Genomic DNA, 22,458 nt, shown 5'->3' on the forward strand with positions numbered 1-22,458 from the left:
CTCAAAGGGCTTTCTTTTCGAGTGTCAAAGCTTGCTGATTGGTTAGACAACACTTTTGTTATAGTATGAAAATGAGGTCATATTTGATATAAATGTGATGGAAGATAGAAATTTAAATAGCAAATGTGATCATTTCCAACATTCTAACAGTCTATATATCACAGGAGTTGCCCCAGTTGGAATGCAGTTAAGTGTCAGCAAGTCCAGTCAATATCAGGATCAATCGGTGTCCTGTGGGGTGTTAAAAACGCTGATGATGCCTTCCTCCGTGATTCAATACTTCATAGTGCAGCTGCAGAGAATAAACTCCATGGAGGAGCTGGCCTCTCCGCCTCCACTTGCTGCCTCAAGTACAAAGCAAAGCTAATGAGTCATCAATGCACTCTGGGACATAATTATTTGATCTGTTAGTGCTGTTTAAAAAAACAAAAAAAAACAAAAAAGGCTTTGTCAAGACTCAGTTCATGTGATGTGAGGTTCAGTACTGTTTGATGGTTCTGCTCATGCTGCTTGTCAATTTTGAGAACTCTGAGCAAAGGTGCTGCCCCTTTTTCATATTGGCGAGTGTACACCTGCCCAGGAGGAGTAATGGTCAACCAAAATTTGCTCCATTCTTTCTGCATGGTGAGGGAGTGTCAGCTCTCACATTTTGGTTAATGCGGGACATTTCTCTGTTCATGAATTAACATGCAGGTTGCCACAGTGGTTGGAGCAGGTCCAAGGGGATGTACACGTTTCACCTGGCTGCAGCAGATCGATGGGCAAGGTTGGGTAGGATTACTTTGAACTGTAATCCAAATGTAATCAGAGTACAAGTAATCCAAATGTATGTGCATACATACATGTAATCCACATGCATTCTTTCAAAAATAATCCTACCAACCTTGTCGATGGGTATGGCAGAGCTGCCAACCGTTCCACATCGGGCGGTATGTATTTTGTTATTTTTCCGTCTCAGCAGATGGCTCATATGGATAAAAATAAGATTGTAGCTCATTGTCTACCTTCTTGAGGTTAGAAACTAGTGTTGTTTGTTTTTCGACATTTCTCTTAAGATTTATTGAGCCGTGAACTTCGAATCTGTGAATATATTTCTAACTTCACCGGAGTCTCCAATGGAGGTTTCTGTCCTCCCTGAGTTTGACACCTGTGTTACCGTTTGACGTGTACCGTCCCAGTCAGACGCCCCACCTGCTGCACACAACCCAATTCAATGAAGTTGGGATGTTGTGTAAAATGTAAATATACTCAACAAAAATATAAACGCAACACTTTTGGTTTTGCTCCCATTTTGTATGAGATGAACGCAAAGATCTAAAACTTTTTCCACATACACAATATCACCATTTACCTCAAATATTGTTCACAAACCAGTCTAAATCTGTGATAGTGAGCACTTCTCCTTTGCTGAGATAATTCATCCCACCTCACAGGTGTGCCATATCAAGATGCTGATTAGACACCATGATTAGTGCACAGGTGTGTCCTTAGACTGTCCACAATAAAGGCCACTCTGAAAGGTGCAGTTTTGTTTTATTGGGGGGGGATACCAGTCAGTATCTGGTGTGACCACCATTTGCCTCATGCAGTGGCAACACATCTTCACATAGAGTTGATCAGGTTGTCAATTGTGGCCTGTGGAATGTTGGTCCACTCCTCTTCAATGGCTGTGCAAAGTTGCGACGACGAACTGGAGTCAGGTCGAGACCCGATGAGGACGACGAGCATGCAGATGAGCTTCCCTGAGATGGTTTCTGACAGTTTGTGCAGAAATTCTTTGGTTATGCAAACCGATTGTTTCAGCAGCTGTCCGAGTGGCTGGTCTCAGCGATCTTGGAGGTGAACATGCTGGATGTGGAGGTCCTGGGCTGGTGTGGTTACACGTGGTCTGCGGTTGTGAGGCTGGTTGGATGTACTGCCAAATTCTCTGAAACGCCTTTGGAGACGGCTTATGGTAGAGAAATGAACATTCAATACACGAGCAACAGCTCTGGTTGACATTCCTGCTGTCAGCATGCCAATTGCACGCTCCCTCAAATCTTGCGACATCTGTGGCATTGTGCTGTGTGATAAAACTGCACCTTTCAGAGTGGCCTTTTATTGTGGGCAGTCTAAGGCACACCTGTGCACTAATCATGGTGTCTAATCAGCATCTTGATATGGCACACCTGTGAGGTGGGATGGATTATCTCAGCAAAGGAGAAGTGCTCACTATCACAGATTTAGACTGGTTTGTGAACAATATTTGAGGGAAATGGTGATATTGTGTATGTGGAAAAAGTTTTAGATCTTTGAGTTCATCTCATACCAAATGGGAGCAAAACCAAAAGTGTTGCGTTTATATTTTTGTTGAGTGTAAAAACAGAATACAAGGATTTGCAAAGCCTCTTCAACCTATATTCAATTGAATACACCACAAAGACAAGATATTTAATGTTCAAACTGATAGACTTTGTTGTTTTTGTGCAAATATTTGCTCAATTTGAAATGGATGCCTGCAACACATTTCAAAAAAAGTTGGGACAAGGCAACAAAATACTGGGAAAATTGATGAATGCTCAAATAACACCTAATTGGAAACAGGTGACTGTCATGATTGGGTTATAAAAGAGCATCCCCAAAGGCTCAGCCATTCACAAGCAAAGATGGGGTGAGGATCACCACTTTGTGAACAAGTGCATGAAAAAATGGTCCAACAGTTTAAGAACAATGTTTGTCAATGTTCAGTTGCAAGGAATTTAGGGATTCCATCATCTACAGTCCATAATATAATCAGAAGATTCAGAGAATCTGGAGAACTTTCTACACGTATGCGGCAAGACCAAAAACCAACATTGAATGCCTGTGACCTTCGATCCCTCAGGTGGCACTGCATTAAAAAACAACATCATTGTGTAAAGGATCTTACCGTGTGGGCTCAGGAACACTTCAGAAAACCATTGTCAGTTAACACAGTTTGTCGCTACATCTACAAGTGCAAGTTAAAACTCTACCATGCAAAGCGAAAGCCATACATCAACAACATCCAGAAACGCCCAGCCTTCTCTGGGCCCGAGTTCATTTGAAATGGACAGATGCAAAGTGGAAAAGTGTGCTGTGGTCTGATGAGTCCACATTTCAAATTGTTTTTGGAAATCATGGACATTGTGTCCTCAGGACAAAAGAGGAAAAAGAACAAGCAGATTGTTATCAGTGAAAAGTTCAAAAGCCAGCATCTGTGATGGTATGGGGGTGTGTTAGTGCCCATGGCATGGGCAACTTACACATCTGTGATGGCACCATGAATGCTGAAAGGTACATCCAGGTTTTGGAGCAACACATGCTGTCAACCAAGCAACGTCTTTTTCATGGAAGTCCCTGCTTATTTCAGCAAGACAATGCTAAGCCACATTCTGCACGTGTTACAACAGCATGGCTTCGTAGTAAAAGAGTGCGGGTACTAGACTGGCCTGCCTGCAGTCCAGACCTGTCGCCCACTGAAAATGTGTGGCACATTATGAAGTGCAATGGAGATTCCAGACTGTTGTACAACTGAAGTCGTACATCAAGCAAGAATGAGAAATAATTCCACCTACAAAGCTTCAACAATTAGTGTCTTCAGTTCCCAAATGCTTATTGAATGTTGTTAGAAGGAAAGGTGATGTAACACAGTGATAAACATACCACTGTCCCAGCTTTTTTGAAACGTGTTGCAGGCATCCATTTCAAAATTAGCAAATATTTGCACAAAAACAACAACGTTTATCAGTTTGAACATCAAATATCGTGTCTTTGCGGTGTATTCAATGTGTATATATGTATAACTGTGTGTGTGTGTGTGTGTTTGTATGTGTGTATATCATGAATGATATTCATGTTTTGCGACTTACGTTTTGCGAGACCTGCGATCATGTTTTCAAGAGATAGTATTCATTTCAGTATTCATATTTTGCAATTTACAGTTTGGGGATAATTCACGATTTGTAGCTGATTCACATTTTGGGGGTTAACATTGCTGACAGAATTCACTGCATACAGTAAATCTACATGTAAGTCTTATCACAAACAGTGGTTCCATTTCAATTATGAGTAAATTATGCTGAGTCATCATGGTGTCTAATGATTAATGTGTTGTTAGACCCGTGGTTGACTTGTCGCAATGCCTGTCATTTAAAACAAGGTCAGCCACCATCCTTACATAGCCTGAGAGAACACTTTCAAAGATAAATCAAGGTGACGTTTGCAGTCAGTGAAGTATTGACTGCGAGCTGCCGGCCAGCTGTCAGGTACCACACAGCGGCTCAGTAATTACTGCAGAACAACAGTGTGCAGAACACCGGTGCAGTCTTGGTAGAGATTTAAAAAACACTTCAATTTTTAGTCACTCTGTAATTCAGAGATCTGAAACTTCAAAAGTAAGTGAAATGTTAGAGACCATTAATATTTAAATTTCTGATAAATTAGCTCTGATCATCAGTCACCTCCATTTAGCTTTATTACTGTAATTGGTGGTGAATAGTTCATTCATTTATTTTCTATATCCGTTTAATCAAGAGTCGCAGGCTGGCTGGAGCCTATCCCTGCAGTCACAGGGTGTGTGGTGGAGTGCACCCTGGACAAGACACCACTCTGTCACGGGGGCACATATTGACAGACAAACACATTCACACTTGCATTTTTAGACGTGAGCATATTACACCTGTCCTATATTCACTCCACTGGCTTCCAGTTTGTTTTAGAATTGATTTTAAGATTTTGTTTGTTTTTAAAGCTATTTATTGCCTCGCATCTCCCTACTTGTCTGAAATTTTAACTTTGCACACTTACAGTAGGACATTACGGGCATCTGGCCAGCTTTACATAGATGTTCCGAGGTCAAGATATAAACTCTGGTGTGATCACGCTTTTGTGGTAGCTGGCCCCAGACTGTGGAACACGGTACCTCCAGAATTATGTACTATTCCTGACCTAGCACTTTTTAAATCTAAGTTCAAGATTTATTTATTTAAACTGGCTTTAAACATCTAGTGGGGAGGTGACTGTTGTGTGGGCCGCTGAAGAGGAGGTACTGCTGGCCCACCACCAGAGGGCGCCCTGCCTGAAGTGCGGGCTTCAGGCACAAGAGGGCGCAGCCACCTCACGGGAATGGCCGGGAGTGACAGCTGTCACTCATCAACGCATGACAGCTGTCATCTATCACCACATCATCAACACCCCATAAAAGCCGGACAACATCTCCACCCCGCTGCCGAGATATCGTCTACCTTCGGAGGTAACTTCCTCAGCCATATTCTGTGCCGTATTGCACTTAACTGTTATCTGATTACTACAGGACTGCTTGTGTCAGCTGGAGGCTGAGCTGGTCGTGGACGACAGGGTGACGAACCACACCCTTCCCGACCCGTGAAGACAAGTGTTTGTTTCAGGTCCTGTGAAAGACTGTGTTCGTATTTGCGGAGGTGGAGGTGTAATTCCCACCTGCAATCCCTGAACTGTGTGTGCGAGGAGTTGCTCAGTGTCACCACACTCACCTCGCTTTCTGTCTTGTTTCCTGCCAGCAGTACCAGATCCGACAGCCGGAGACGGTGGCCACCTGGGGACTCAGGACTTGGCGGCTCCAGTATCCTCCGGGTTCGGTGTCAGTGGAAATCGTGTGGGATCCGGCTCTTCTCTGGACGGATGTCTCCTTTCCTCGAGCCTGCCCACACATTTTGACTCTAATCCTAATTCTGCATTTGTCTGTATTTCGTTGTGCACATTTCACAACAGTAAAGTGTTGTATTTTGGCTCATCAATTATCCGTTCATTTGCGCCCTTTGTTGTGGGTCCGTATCCTTACACTTTCCCAACAGTGACATGTTCTGTTTATATGTGCTGTTTTAATATTTTATTGTATATGTGTTTTATTTTTGCGAATTTGTGTTTTTAATGTTAAGCGCTTTGGACACCAGTCCGTGGTGTAAATTTCTCTATAAATAAATGTTGATTGATTGATTGATTGATTGATTGATTGCACGCACACCTACGGTCAATTTAAAGATTCCAGTTCACCTAACCTGCATGTCTTTGAAAGTAAGACGAAGCCGGGGCCCAAAAGGAAGCGTACAAACACTGCGAGAACATGAAACTCCACACAGAAAGGACTAGGCAGGAAGCAATCCCAGGACTGTCTTGCTGAGTTGCCTTACAGCAACTGTGCCACCCTGTTGGAGCATTGTGATTTCCAAGTTTTAAAGCTGAAAAACCAACACCCACAGTCAACTATAGTACAGAGTATTCATCATTCTTTGATCGTACATTATTTAGCCAACTTTTTTAACATCTGAATGCAGCACTAGTTCATGAGGGTTTTTTGGTTTTGTCCCTATGTGTCCATCTTTGTCTGAATAAAATAACTCAAGAGTTTTGATCCAATTTGGAATGATTGAAGGTCAGCCAATGACAGTGACTTGTTTTTTAGAACAACTGTTTAAAAGTCAAGGTCACAGGCAACCAGCATAGGTGATGGTCTAGTGGTTATGTGTCAGGCTTGAAACCAGATGAACCTCTGTTCCATCAAGAATAAAAATCACCCGTATTATTTTGTCACTGTATATAGGTCCCCTGGCCCATACTCTGAATTCTTAGATGAATTTGGTGAGTTATCTCTAACTTGTCAACTAGTGCAGATAATAGTGCAGATATTCTGATTGTTGGTGACTTCAACATTCATATTAGTAAGCCTTCTGATCCCCTTTGCAAATCATTTGTGGAAATTTTGGATGTATTAGGATTCCAGCAATGTATTCAGGATTCGACGCACATTAGTGGAAAATACCCTGCATTTGGTTCTCACACAATTGTTGTCACAAATGTTGACATCATGCCTCTTGCATCGGTGGTCTCTGATCTCTCACTTATTAGGTTTACAGTTTTGCTGTTGTATTTAGTGGAACAACAAAACAACCTTATTTATCATTCTGGTGACACATCAACTCCTCAACTATGACTGAACTCAAAACTAGACTGCCTGATATCTTAGCTTCATGTTTGGAAAATGCCTCATTAGTAGACAGTCATGTGGACAGTTTAAAGTCGGCACGCAAAACTACACTAGACATGATAGCTCCACCTGTATTAAAACCCATCCCCCCCAAAACACAGTCACCTTGGTTCAGTGATTACTTGTGTGACCTCAAGCATAAGGCTAGAGGTCTAAAGTGGAAATGGGGTAGTTCAAAATGAGAAGTATTCCACCTCACGTGGCGTGATGCATCTTAGACTATAAGCATTCACTATTGGCTACAAAGTGGGCCTATTACTCTGACTTGATCAACAAAAACAAGCATAACTCAATGTTCTTGTTCGACACGGTGGCAACACTTATTCATGGGCAACCACATGGAAGTCGCTCTCCTTTTACAGCACAAGATTTCTTAGATTAGTATGAGAAAAAAATAGACAACATTAGGTCAAACATATCCCAGCATTCCTTAACCCAGCAACTACATCATGCTATTGAGGTAGGTGCCATCAGTGAGGTATTACCTAGATTTACAGAATTTGACGAAATTTGTAACGCCTACTAAAAGCACAACCTGCTTATTTGATCCTATACTGACTGTGCTGGAAATTCTTAATCTGTCATTAACTTCTGGATCTGTTGCTAAATGTTTCAGTTCTGCAGTGATTAATCCGTTACTTAAGAAATCTAATCTTGACCCTAGTATATTGAAAAACTATAGGTCGATATCAAATCTATGATTTTGCTCTAAAATTCTGGAAAAGGTGGTTTCACAGCAGCTCGTGGACCACCTTACTGGGAATAATCTTTTTGAGCCGCTGCAGTCTGCTTTTAGAAAATATCATTCCACAGAGACAGCTCTCACTATATTGGTGAATGATCTTCTACTTGCAATTGATTCGGACTCCGCTATGGTTCTAGTGCTGTTAGATCTTAGTGCTGAGTTTGATACCGTGGATCGTGGATCATCATATTGTACTCGATAGGCTGGAGAATCATTTTAGGATTACTGGAAGTGCCCTTGCATGGCTGACATCATACCTGACCAGTCGTTCTCACTGTGTTTTGTATAACAACACTACCTCTAACCTTAGTGACATGAAATTTGGGGTTCCACAGGGGTCCGTCTTATGCCTTTGAAGATTGCCTTGCATCAGTGAAAACTGGATGCTGGATGTCTAGCAATTTCCTACTTTTACACTCTGACAAGACTGAAATGATGGTTCTTAGTCCAGGGAGACATCGGCATCAATTTGACCAGTTAGTTAACGCTTAGCCTAGGCTTGTGTGTCATACACCACACTGACAAAGTGAGGAACCTTGGGGTAATTTTCGATCCTACGTTGTCTATTAACCTCCACTTTAGAGATATTATGAGGACTGCTTTCTTCCACCTGCAAAATATAGCGAAGATTCGTCCCATCCTGTTTTTTGCTGATGCTGAGAGCCTGATTCATGCATTTATTTCTAACAGATTGGACTACTACAGTGTTCTATTTTCTGGTTTACCACAGTCCAGCATTAGGGGTTGGTTCAAAATGCTGCTGCCAGACTTTTGACAGGAAGCAGAAGGTTTGACCACATTACACCCATTTTGGCGTCTCTTCAGTGGCTTCTTGTCCCGATGAGATCAGATTTTAAGGTTCTGCTGTTAACCTATAAAATTTTTCACTGACTACCTCCTCCCTACTTAACTGACCTAATTAAACCCAATGTACGTACGTTGTGTTCTCAGGGTACAGGATTACTTTGTGTCCCTAGGGAGAATAAAAAGTCTGTGGGTCACAGAGTTTTCTCTTATCATGCACTTGCTTTGTGGAATGATCTCCCTGTGTCAATAAAACAGTCAGATTCTCTTGAGACTTTCAAGTCCAGACTTAAGATGCACTTATTTTCCCTTTCGTATGGCTAGCATACTGGCATAGTATGGTACTATGCTTTCTACCCTTTTAAATTCATTTTATTAGTATAGTAGTAGATGGCAGTGTTCTATTTATTTTGACACCGGTTATATCAGACGGTTATCTAATTACAACTTGGCTTTTGTTTGCAAATGCCTTTTTTTTTACAAATAAAAAAATGGCATATTTTACAAAAGCACATTTATATGTAAACACCAACACACACATCACATTAATGTGTTGGTTTTTACATAGAATGAATGAGTCAACCAATCATTGTTAGCAGAGGCACATTTTACCCATAATCTCTTTGGCATCTGTCTGTGTTTGTTACAAAACTTCAGAATTAGTGCATTATTTAACATTAAAATATATATGTTATATTTTAACTTTGTACAAGTGACAGAATTGACATTAATGGAGTTATTCTATCGGTATTCATTTTATTTATAACTAAAAACCATAAGTCAACACTGCTTTATTTTCCAAGACCGTCGCCTCACGGCGACACTATTATTGAGTGGAGAGTTGAGCTTTGCTGCTCCTCTCAACTGCCTCTCTGCTGGAAGCTATGTAATAAATAGGATCTTCTAGCAGTGGGCAGGGTGCACAAAGACAGAAGTGCTGACTCATTGTTTGGGTCTGTGGTTACCTTAGATGCTACCAGAAGCGAACGTGGTGTTAAAACTCAAAATCAGCTTTTTAGTAGTTGTAAGTGTACCGGAGACAATACTGGAAATTATCGGTTACCTGTAGCTTCTGATAAATTTTTGGGTGGTTTGTCAGTTTAGCTTTATAAAAGATAAGTTTTCAGTTAGCTGATTATCTGTTATTGAAGCTAACGTTTTGGTTAGCTGTGCCCACCACTGGTCAGAGTACTAGTACCAATCACAGTCAATGCATGTGAGTAGCCATTTAAATCCAAAAATCCATAAATGACAAAACACCTCAAGTCTGGGGAGCAATGTGAGCCATTCTCGAAAATGATACGTTAAAAGTTTGGGGATCCATGTTGCGTGGAACTATTGTCCTTCTGCCAACAAAGATGGCTGAAGGAAAGTAGTTTGGCACCAGGTGGATCCGCTAAAAATGGATCCAGGTACTAGCCGGATGTGGATCCACTCGTAAACCTGTAGATCCACATCCGGATGAGGTATAAATTTCTCTTTCTGTTTATCAGTATTTTGTGTCTGTCTGGTGCCAGCAGCCACAGTAATTCCACCTCCAATAACGTATCTTAAAGTTGCTGCAGTTAAAAAGCTTGTAGTTGGATCTCGGGATCAAGCTGAGGTCTGTCCAAGCCCTTGCCTCTCGGCACCCCCTTGATACTTTTAGCTGAGTGTCCATCGGGATCTGAAGTGTTGATTTTGAAAAAATTAGAGTGTTCAAAGAAGGCCAGGCCACCTGAATACCCTAGCTAGGAATAATGGAATAGGATGCCAGTTCTGTTTTGTGGGTTTTCTTCTCTGAAATGGGGCCATGATTAAGAGACACAGCCAGGGGCATTTGTATTGTGCCGCCAGAGGTGAAATTCTTAGACCGGTGCAAGATGGACGAAAGCGAAAGCATTTGCCAAGAATGTTTTCATTAATCAAGAACTCAACATGAGAAACCTCACCCGGCCTGACACGGAAAGGTTTGACAGATTGATAGCTCTTTCTGGGTGGGTGCTGGCGCATGGCCGTTCTTAGTCGGTGGAGTGATTTATCTGGTTAATTCCGGTAACAAACAAGGCTCCGGCATGTTAACTAGTAACACAGCCCTGTGTGGTCGGTGTTTAGCCACACAAACCTGAGCAATAACATCGCCAATTGTGACACTGGTGAATAAGAAAGTTGCTTGCAAACTCTAGCCATATTGTTTAAGCCTGCAGCAAACCATGTTGTTTGGTACCCATGACCATTGACCGGTGTCCTGTCGAGGTGAATGTCGAGATGAGGTGCGTCGTGCTACTGCGCATGCGTGCGCATGAGCACATCGCTCTACCCCGGACTTGAAGACGTCACCCGTCGAGATGAGGTGCCTCGCGCAATGGCACATGGGGAGCTGATGTAACTCGCTCGACGTGCAACTGCGCAAGCGCATTTTGTTTTTTTTTCTGTCAAAGTTTTTTTATTAATTGTATTCAGTGTATTTATAGCCTAGTAAGTAAAACATATTCTGTATTTTACGTTAGGAGCATAAATGTATGTATATGTATATTTTGCCTGTCGAAATAAGCTAACTCCAGGTTAAAAATACTTATTATGACCTCATTTAATGTTTGCATAAACAAACAAGTGATTGTTTGGGTTATGTGTGCCACTATTCATCAGTCTTCTGACCATAATGTTGTTACATAAAGGGCCCAGTCACACGGCACTTAACATCAACAAGGTTGATGTTAAAATAGGCACACAGTAGTTTAACATGCAGTTGTGTTACTGTATATATTTAACTTTAACTTATCTTCAGTGTCCCTCAGTGGAAGCACAAGGAAGAATGACGTTTCCTTGCTCTTGGTGTTCTGGAATACTGGGATTACTTTGTCACCATAGCAACGGCTGATTTTATCTTTTTTCTTTCTTTTCTTTTTTTTTTTTTACTGTGTCAATTTTGCCCAAACTCTGGCTGTTCCTGATGATATCTCACCTAAAGCGGCTCTTCTTTAATAACCTCAAGTAACTGCAGTTGATGTTTCAGCATGTCATAATGCAGCATTCATTTATGATCCAGTACTTTTGAGAGTTTTGTGATTGTGCTGCATGTGCCATTAGTGTAGCAAGCAGACATTTTTTTTTTTTCAGTTCAGCTCACTAAACGGAATGCTGAGCTCCCTTACTGTATGTGCAATTCAGCTTTCCAGCAAATAATAGCCAAAAAAAAAAAAAAAAAAGTGGTGGAACATCATCCCAGGGATAAAAATCCTCTTGTTCTGGTACAGTAATTAGTGCATTCATCTTATCCAGCATTGATGCTCTAGAGGGCTCACGGCTGGCAGAGTCGGACTGAATCCCAGTGGAGCAGATGGATGATGTGATCTGAGAGAGGCTGAAAGGAGCCCCTGATCACTAATACGCTGATTACGTGGCGGTGATGAGATCGGCATTTGGGGATCCTGGCTGGTGGCTTGCAGAAGATGCAGTTCTCACTGGCTGTCTCCAGCAGACTTTGGAGGACTTTTGTCCTAATGGGTTTTGTTCTGGTGAAATCGACCCAAGGTCATGTTTTTCTTTGAAGAATTGCAAAATTGTCCTGTTAAACTGTACACATTGTGTTGAGACTATGTCTGCTTGTCACTCAAGAACGTCACTGTGTTAGAGTGATTTGATTTTCTGTCCTAGATTATAGACTTTTTGAAAAATATCCCACGAGGAAAAACGAATGATGACCTCATAGTGAGTGTTATTTTTAGTAACTGTCTATTATAACAGCTTCACAGAAACCATCTTTAACCTACTACACACTGGCTCCGCCTGAAGGCAGAATTAATGAGCTTGACTTAAATCACTGTCGCTGTTCCACATGGCCACGTGTGCGTGAGACTGCAAAGCTTCACGTGCGATTAGCACAGAGTGATGCTTGTTGTTGAAATAAATGGATCGTGACATGATATCCACTCTCTGCATTTGCCCATATCACAAAAGACTTTCATTAAATTTGAGATTCTTCCCAGAATGGGGATTACAATTAGATTACAAGTGCTTACTAATTACGAAAATTAAAAAGAAAGTACAGTCTTGTGTGGTGGGATTAAACAGATTTTCTGTGTTTCTATAGGATGGAAACAATTGAGCTTCTAAATTTTGAAAGTCATCCCAAGACATCCCTTTTTACTTCTAGTTGAAATACACTAGAAGTCCACGTTAATGCTCAGTTGTTCAGTTTGGAAATGGTAAATACTGACCCGGACCCTTTATGTGTGGTGTTTTAATGTTGTTTTATATATATATATATATGTATCGGTGTATTGGCCAGTAGCAACTGAGTATGAACTCAGTATGCAGTATACAGTGGGAAGTAAAAAAGATGACAAGAATTTTGGGTAGTTTGGTTAATATATTTGCAGATTACACACTCGATGAGTCAAGAAGAACCATCAAGGGCCAACTTTGGTGGGTGGGTCATGTCATGAGGACAGATGACAGCCAGCTTCCCAAGCAGATCAGAATCAGAATCAAATTTATTCTCACAGGAATATGATGTTATTAGTGCATAAACAACAATAAAAAGAAAAGGAAAAAAATACTCCAGTAAGAAGTAAAGGAGTCAAATAGACAAATAGGCAAACCTGTGTTCACTGTTAAATAAATATCATGCAGTGGAATGGCACTGTGCAAAAGCATGTGATTGGTGTGCAGATGTACAGTACTAGATAAAGCGATACCGAAGCACCGTGGGTTTTTGTTTGGCCCCTGATAGCTGGGCACCCCCTCTGCCCGGGGCGGGGCCCAGTGAGCAGAGCCGTTCGTGACTGGACTGGGGTGCAGCCAGATATATGGCCACCCCTCTCCTCTCTCGCACTTCATGTTTGTGGAGAACCTGGTGCCAAATCACTTGCAGACAACCTGATTCTGGGTCAGGGTGTCATAAGTAGCAGAGCAGCTCCCTCACTACGATCTGTTGAAAGACAGCCCTCGATCCATGCTACTCCCAGCTGAGCTGAGCGAAGGAAAACGGTCCATACGAAGGCAGAAGAAATGCTACAAGGACCTCCTGAAGCACAACGTCAAGAGCTGCTCCATCAACTGGAAGACCTGCGGAGAACAAGCAAGGGGCCGAGGCAGTTGGTGAGTAATGATCCACACAGAAGTGGAAGTCTCTGAGAAATGTGGATGAATAATCTAGAAGAGAAAGAGGAAGGAGAGAGAGAAAGCTCCTGAGAGAAGCACCCTGCAGTGGCTCAGTTATCTCCACATCCACTATCTTATCCGAGAATCGATCAAGAGATGATCTTCCTCGCTACCAAAGGATTGCCATGATGATTTGCATATTAATGAAGATAAGTGGAATACAACACTCTTCAACAATACATGCCATGTTCTGGATACTTGCACCATATGTGCACTGTGGGAATAAGCAGACTTAATTTTATGATTGTTCATGCATATTTTCTTGTCATCACTTGAGAATATTTTATAGTAGAGATATTATACAGTAGGGTAAACAAGTATTTGATACACTGTTGATTTTGCAAGTTTTCCCAACAAAGAATGGAGAGGTCTGTAATTTTTTTATTGTAAGTACACTTCAACTGTGAGACACAGAATAAAAAAAAAACAAAAAACAAAAAAAACCCCAGAAAATCACATTGTATGATTTTTAAATGATAAATCTGCATTTTATTGCATGAAATAAGTATTTGATCATCTACCAACCAGCAAGAATTCTGGCTCTCACAGATCTGTTAGTTTTTCTATAAGAAGCCCTCTTATTCTGCACTCTTTACCTGTATTAATTGCACCTGTCTAAAAGACACCTGTTCACACACTCAATCACATTCCAACCTATCTACTATGGCCAAGACCAAAGAGCTGTCTAAGGACACCAGGGACAAAATTGTAGACCTGCACAAGGCTGGGATGGACTACAGGACAACAGGCAAGCAACTTGGTGAGAAGACAGCAACTCTTGGTATAATTATTAGAAAATGGAAGAAACACAAGATGACTGTCAATCTTCCTCGGTCTGGTGGGGCTCCATGCAAGATCTCGCCTCATGGGGTAAGGATGATTCTGAGAAAGCCCAGAACTGCATGGGAGGACCTGATCAATGACCTGAAGAGAGCTGGGACCATAGTCACGAAGATTACATTAGTAACACATGATGGTTTAAAATCCTGCAGGGTAGCAAGGTCCCCCTGCTCAAGCCAGCACATGTCCAGGTCCGTTTGAAGTTCACCATTGACCATCTGGATGATCCAGAGGAGGCATGGGAGAAGGTCATGTGGTCAGATGAGAGCAAAATAGAGCTTTTTGGTATCAACTCCACTTGCTGTATTTGGTGGATGAGAACAACCCCAAGAACACCATTCCAGCCATGAAGCATAAGGGTGAAAACATCATTTTTGGGGGTGCTTTTCTGCAAAGGGGACAGGACGACTGAATCGTATTGAAGGGAAGATGGATGGTGTCATGTATCATGAGATTTTGGCAGACAACCTCCTTATCTCAGTAAGAACTTTGAAATGGGTCGTGGCTGGGTCTCCAGCAATTATCCGAAACACACAGCCAGGGCATCTAAGGAGTGACTGCGTAAGAAGCATTTCAAGGTCCTGGAGTGGCCTAGCCAGTCTCCAGACCTGAAGTCAATACAAAATCTTTGGAGGGAGCTGAAATTTTAAACCTGAAAGATCTGGAGAAGATCAGTGGACCAAAATCCCTGCTGCAGTGTGTGAAAACTTGGAATTACAGGAAACGTCTGACTGTAATTGCAAACAAAAGTTTCTGTACCAAATGTTAAGTTCTGTTTTTCTATTGAATCAAATACTTATTTCATGCAATAAAATGCAAATTAATTATTTAAAAATCATACAGTGTGATTTTCTTGATTTGTTTTTTTTTTTTTTTTAGATTCTGTCTCTCACAGTTGAAGAGTATGTACAATATAAATAACAGCCCTCTCTATTCTTTGTCAGTGGGAAAACTTGCAAAATCAACAGTAGATCAAATACTTATTTTCCTCACTGTCCATGTGAATGCATATATGTTATGGTGACAAGAACAGGATGATTTTCACCAATGTGGGAATTAGTTGGTTGCAGTTCTGTAGTTTGTTTTTCCATCTGCTGCAGACACTCAAAGCACTTTGATTTGATGTCTCACCTTCACCCATTCACTCATACTCACACACTGCTCCAATGCACACCGACATGCACCAGCTTGGGGATTAATTACTTTGCTTAGCAGCTGCTAAAGATTTACAAGACAATATTGAAAAATGCAGTCTCAAAGCAGAAGCTCAATGCAGTGGTCACACTTTAATATATTCATTCATTCATTCACAATTCATTTTCTTTATCTGATTTGTCCAGTGAAGTCACGGGGGAGCTGGAACATATCCCAGGAGTCACAGGGAGAAAGGTGAGGTAAACCCTGGACAGGACGCCAGTCTATCATAGTGCTTTAATACAACACATCCAAATCATCACTTTTACAGCCATTTTTTTAAAGATACAGTACACAAAAAAATTCATTTTTAACCTTTTATTACAGGTGGAGGTTTCAGGGATATGCACTCTAAACAGTGCTTTTCAAGATGAACATGGTCGCTCATCTTCGTAATGTGTGATATTAAGTAACCAAGCTAGTTTGTTGAGAAAGGGCATTGTAAAAACTCTTTAATACTGCTGGCTTGTATTTCTGACCCTAATAATGGTGCTGGCAGAATGTCTCTCTACACCTATAGTTGCTAAAGTGATGCTTATGACCATTAATCATCAGCTTTAATAGATTACACATCTATCTAATATGTCAGTGATATGCAAATATTATATGTTTCATTTACTTGCATCAAGTCAAGCAGAACCACAAATTCTGCTTTGCAGAGACTCCTGTCACCATCCTTCCCAGTTGCAGTTTTTCTTTGCTGACTGGTGATGTTCTCATCTTGTGGGCTGTAGGATTTTGCAGCTCCTCTGTCTGAAATGCAGCAGCAGCAAAGTGGGTGAAGGTTGTGTTCAGATGCCTTTTGTTTCCAGCAGCATCACTCTCTGCCCTTTAAGCTTGTGCATGCTGACACACATGTACATGACAAAATATTTTTACAGTCTAATTATGAGAAGTGGCATGCATCATGTATTTTTTTTATTTGTTATTTATTTCTCACAATGTTGCCCATGTTCTGTTAGCAGTGCTCAAGCATGATTATCATCAGTGATGCCTGATACATCTGTTTCTGGCCTAAAAGCTGTTCAAAAACCAGCAAAATGCAAGCAAAACTATATAGCTATAAAAAATTGGTTTTAAATATATAAATATTGTTTTTGTAAAATTTTTAAGTAAGCAAGTCCTTTTGGCTGCTCCCTTGTTTTCACTCAGGGTCGCAACAGCAGATCCAAGGTTGATGTGCATGTTAATTTGGCACAAGTTTTACACTCGATGCCCTTCCTGAGACAACTCCACATTATATGGAGAAATTTAGCAGGGGTGGGGTTTGAACCGGTGTCACCGGCCGAACGTTTCCCCCCTAAAAATCAGTTCCCCCCTGCCTTCACTGCGCATGCGTCATTTTGGTGCGTCAGCAGCGATTCATCAATTATCGCCTCGTTTCTGCTTAAACTTACTTTAAAATGATTTAAGAGGTTTTACTTTGCCATCTGATGGTTAATAATTACATTATTCCCTTTGATCCCTTTGCTGTAGAGAGTCAGACTCAGATGTGCTGCTGTGGAACTCTGATTGTTCCCCCATCGAAGTAATGCTGAATTTATGTGGAAATGATTGTTGTACAAAAGCTTCAGATAGATGATGACTGAAGTGCAGTTTTAAGCAGAAACGAGGTTATAATTGGTGAATCGCTGCTGACGCTCTGAAATGACGCATGCGCAGTGAAGGCAGGAGGGACCGATTGTTAGGGGGTGGTGTTCAGTTGGCCTTCCGCACTGAATCCAAGTGCACTATGAATCAATATTTTAACTGTTCGGGTTGCCTAGTGTATCATAAAAAGCAGTGACCAGAAGTGTACATAAAAAACTGCAGCAACAAAATGTTTGTTTGCAACAAGTCAAATTCATTTGCCTTGCCAGCACCCCCACTCCCTCTGAAACATAATTCCTTTATGTCTGTGTGACATATAGTTATAAAGACAGAACAGTTTAAAGACATTCTAGAATAGCATGGTGGCCATATTGGATTTTCTTATTTATTTCCCTCAGAGGAAAAATAAAGCTTGACATGATCTGGATTTTTTTTTTTTTTTTACTATATATCAAACAATATCTGTGCAAAATGTGGTGCTTTTATCATAATATGCACAATCATGATATGTGTGATATTTCACACACATCTGCCTCTGCTGGCTAGTGGAAAACCACAAGTTCCCATTTGTTGCTCTAAAAAAAAAAGAAAAAAAAAATATATATATACAGTATGTATGTATGTATAAAACAACCTATTTCTGTGTTTGTCTGTCTTCCAAATGCACAGTGTGCACAGTGTATACCAGTGTGTACTATTTTAGACCTAAATAGCACTGCAGAATCATTTGTACATGCACACTCAGCCAAATTTACAGGACCTGTGAAAAGACAAAACCCAGTTTTGTGTACTGTAACTTTCTTTAAATCTTGCTTGGATTTCTTGACCTGACTAACTACAGAGAGTGCCCGCTGTCAGTATGAGTCGATGACATCCTTGCCCCCAAAGTTGCATGACAGTGTTGAGGTTGGGAAGACGGGAGAAAGAGCCCGCAGCACAAAGTGCACCCTCCCACGACACTCCAGTCCCAGTTAGACCAGACAGCATGCCATACTGTGTGGCCAAGCCATGCCATTCTTCAGTCCGCTGGACAAACAAAGACCCCTTTCAGGCCCGTCTCCGCTGTGATCATGCAGAGCAGAGGCAATCTGTTCCTCTTGGCTGCTCACTGTGAAGTGACCCAGTCTTGATGTGCTTCTGCTTTGCTGGTCTTTGCAGTGCTCAGTGTACCTGGATGAACCTGCTTTTTGGTTTGGTCCACCTTGATAAAGGGTATGTGCTGGAGATGAATCAGTCTATAGAGCTTTGGTGTATTCAGTGCTGGTGTGATTTCAGAGGTAAAAATGCATGCTTTGTGGCCATTAAACAAATTAGGAAGTAATGATCATGACACGTCTGTGTCCATTAAGCATTTTAATAACTTTGAAGCCATCCAAAAGATTTGATGATCTCTGGAATGCATATAGTTATAGATGTTAGTGTTTTTGAGTTTTTAGGGAGTAATTTTAGTAAGTGGCAGAACACGCTATCATGGGTCACCTTTCTGGTGTTTGCTTCTTTGGTTTGTGACACTGTGTCCCAGCTCAGGGTCTGCACGCTTCTAAAGGCTGTGTCACACAGAACTCTTCAGGCTTTAGCCTTTCAGACCACTCCAGTCTCACAGATTGTTGTGATTCAGCAGCACAAAATATACATTAATCTATTGGTTCATCATATTGTCACAAAAAGTGCAAAATTTTTATCATGGCAGCACAAATTCATTTGAATTCATTCCGTGATGGCTGCACGTAATTAAAAGCCTCTCCCTGTATAGTTACAGGGAGAGGCTGTACAGGAGTCTTAGTAGTGGAGAGGCTGTGTCTTGTAGTAGCAGCTAAAAGCGAGACTATGCAAGAACTACTACACTAGACACATCACACCCTGTGGAAGAAAGAAAGACAACCCCACAGCACACAGTGTGTCCAGGGCTCAGGAAATAAACAAGCTACATATAGAGTTTCAACCACAAGCTCTTCAGAATTTTCAGTAATTTATCCACTAACCATCCAGCAGGTGGCAGACTTGTCTATGGATATTAAAAAAGCCCAGCCTTAACTGGGGAGGGGGTCTGAGACACGCTTTGTCCCCTGTTTACAATGGGGTACTCAGGTCAAAGCAGTTTCAGTCTTTTGTTCATGGTAATGAGTCATTCACGTCATCAGGAGACTCGTCGGGAGAGGCGTCAGTCCCATCGTTAGGAGGGACCACTACCCTGTCATTAGGAGGGTGCTAACTAGAGCACAATAGGTGCTAATTAAAGCAATTGTTTAGTCACTAGCCAATAGCAGTCTGCCTCTCAGTAGGAGGGGTCTGGTTAGGTTTAAAACTCCAGCTTTTGTGGCTTCTGTTTGTTCTTCTCTACAAGAGTCAAGACAGAAGTCAGAGTACCAGAGCAAGAATTTTAGCTGAGGAAGCTTCTGCGAATTGAAGCGAAACATCCTTGCGTCAAGCAACCCAGTCCAGTCGAAGATTCAAGCTTCTGTACTATGGAAACCAGCTGGACAACTGAGAGCATTCACAGAAATATTAAAAAGGCAAAACAAAGTTGCTGTTTCAGTCCATTTTGGAAATGTGCATGAGATGCAATAGAGGTTGTCGTCATACATGCTCTTCTAATTTGGTGAGCTACACGATGATAGCATTTTATTGTTTTTAGTTATTGTCTACACAAGCCAAGTAAAATGGACTCATTCGCTCACCCACTCGTTTACATTTTTTGATGTCTGAGCCCTACAGTGTTATCAGCGCAGGTAATATTCAGTGTGATTATAAAATGGTTTTCTGCTGTGATTACACTGTCCAGCACATTGATCACGCATGACACGTGTTTTGTTCATACCCTTCAGCTAGACATACACACTGTATGATTTTTTTTTTTTTTTGTGAGGAAATGAAGCACAACTCAAGGTATTTGAGTGCCTTTTTGGACTCCCCCTCTTCCTTCCATCTGTAATGGTTTAAGGTGCTCCGAGGCCAAAGCGCTGTTTGTCTGACTGACAAGATGTGAGCTGGTGCACCTGCACTCCCATCAGCCCTCTGGGATGATGCCACATCTACATTTTGTCAGTCAGCAGCCTTGCTTTTCATTCTGCCTGCAGCATCAATCTGCTGACCTCATTCAGTCACTGCCCACAGTAATGAAAGTGTTCAGGAAGCCTTGACCTGCACGAAAAAGCTTTACAAGTCCCCAGGGCAGATGGAGCTTTGTTCACAATGAAACTATTGAAACTTTAACCTGCACTTTGTCATTTTTACTAGAAAGACCATTGTAATACTTAGGTCAATGGGCCTCATTCACGAGCCGTTCTTAAGAACAAATTTGTTCCTAAGTCCTGCTTATGAAGTTTTTATGAAGATTGTGGCATTCATGAATGTTTTCCTATCCAGGAGCACTCATGCACATTTCAGTGCCAACATTGCATTGTCTGCTTATGTGGAGGTTATTAAAATACGATATTCCAGTGATATGTCCGTGATATCTTTGTTCATTATTATATGTTCCGTTTTGTTAATTTACACAGTATTTTTTTTATTAAAATAAATTAAATGTACACTGAAAACAAATGCTAGCCCGATTAAGTGTTGTTCATGGACTGACACTTCCCTTAGCTGACCTAATTAAACCCTACGTACTGGCCTGGGCTTTGCATACTCAGGGTGTAGGACTACTTTGTGTCCCCAAGGTGAATAAAAAGTCTGTGGGTCACAGAGCTTTCTCTTATCGTGCCCCTGTTCTGTGGAATGATCTCTCTGCATCAATAAAACAGATTCTGTAGAGACTTTCAAGTCCAGAATAAAGAAGCTCTTATTTTCCCTTTTGTATGGCTAGCATACTGGCATAGTATGTTACTACGTTTTTTACTCTTTTAAATTTATTTTATTAAGAAACGGAGCTGGCCACGGCCTCAACTTTATCTAAATTCTGGGTTTTTTAATGAAGCTTAGGGCTAGTGGCTGGCAATCACCTTAGTATTTCTTTTGTTTTTGGACTCTACTGGTGGTTGGCTCTCACTGCGGTATTGTATCACTTCCTGTTCCGGAGCACAGCAGTGTTTTTCTGTATCTGTTAGCTGTTTAATCTGCGCAGTTAGATTGATCTAGTTATCTAGATTACGATTTGTTTCCCAGTGTAATCTTCACGTGCCTTAACTAAAGCACTCCTTCTGCTGAATCACCTCTAAATTATTTACACATTATTCACTTTGCATGTTTTTAGGAATCGGCTAGCTTAGCACAGCTACTAGCTCTTAGCCGATTTAGCATGGCGGCTTCTCCTGTCTCTCCCGCACTTTTCTGCTCTGGGTGTGAAATGTTTAGTTATTCCTCGGCCTCCTTTAGCAGTAAAAGTACTTGTAATAAGTGTAGCTTATTCATAGCTTTGGAGGCCAGGCTGGGCGAATTGGAGACTCGGCTCCGCACCGTGGAAAATTCTACAGCTAGCCAGGCCCCTGTAGTCGGTGCGGACCAAGGTAGCTTAGCCGCCGTTAGTTCCCCTCTGGCAGATCCCGAGCAGCCGGGAAAGCAGGCCGACTGGGTGACTGTGAGGAGGAAGCGTAGTTCTAAACAGAAGCCCCGTGTACACCGGCCAACCCGTTCACATTTCTAACCGTTTTACCCACTCGACGACACACCCGCTGAGGATCAAACTCTGGTTATTGGCGACTCTGTTTTGAGAAATGTGAAGTTAGCGACACCAGCAACCATAGTCAATTGTCTTCCGGGGGCCAGAGCAGGTGACATTGAAGGAAATTTGAAACTGCTGGCTAAGGCTAAGCGTAAATTTGGTAAGATTGTAATTCACGTCGGCAGTAATGACACCCGGTTACGCCAATCGGAGGTCACTAAAATTAACATTAAATCGGTGTGTAACTTTGCAAAGACAATGTCGGACTCTGTAGTTTTCTCTGGGCCCCTCCCCAATCGGACCGGGAGTGACATGTTTAGCCGCATGTTCTCCTTGAATTGCTGGCTGTCTGAGTGGTGTCCAAAAAATGAGGTGGGCTTCATAGATAATTGGCAAAGCTTCTGGGGAAAACCTGGTCTTGTTAGGAGAGACGGCATCCATCCCACTTTGGATGGAGCAGCTCTCATTTCTAGAAATCTGGCCAATTTTCTTAAATCCTCCAAACCGTGACTATCC

At 41.6% G+C, this 22,458-nt stretch overlaps 1 protein-coding gene and 1 long non-coding RNA gene across 3 annotated transcripts in view; one reads left to right on the forward strand and one right to left on the reverse strand.

Moving 5' to 3' along the window:
• Positions 1 to 22,458, forward strand: part of LOC117515792 (FERM domain-containing protein 5) — a 390,404-nt gene that overhangs the window by 89,902 nt on the left and 278,044 nt on the right. The gene's annotated exons all lie outside the window — the stretch shown is intronic.
• On the reverse strand, positions 9,401 to 20,708 carry LOC117515795. Its single transcript, XR_004562225.1, has 3 exons — positions 20,594 to 20,708; positions 11,685 to 11,690; positions 9,401 to 9,416 (listed from the first exon to the last, which is right to left on the reverse strand). It is a non-coding gene; the product is annotated as an uncharacterized LOC117515795 (long non-coding RNA).

Source organism: Thalassophryne amazonica, chromosome 8 (genome assembly GCF_902500255.1).
Source record: "Thalassophryne amazonica chromosome 8, fThaAma1.1, whole genome shotgun sequence".
Taxonomy (NCBI): Eukaryota; Metazoa; Chordata; class Actinopteri; order Batrachoidiformes; family Batrachoididae; genus Thalassophryne; species Thalassophryne amazonica.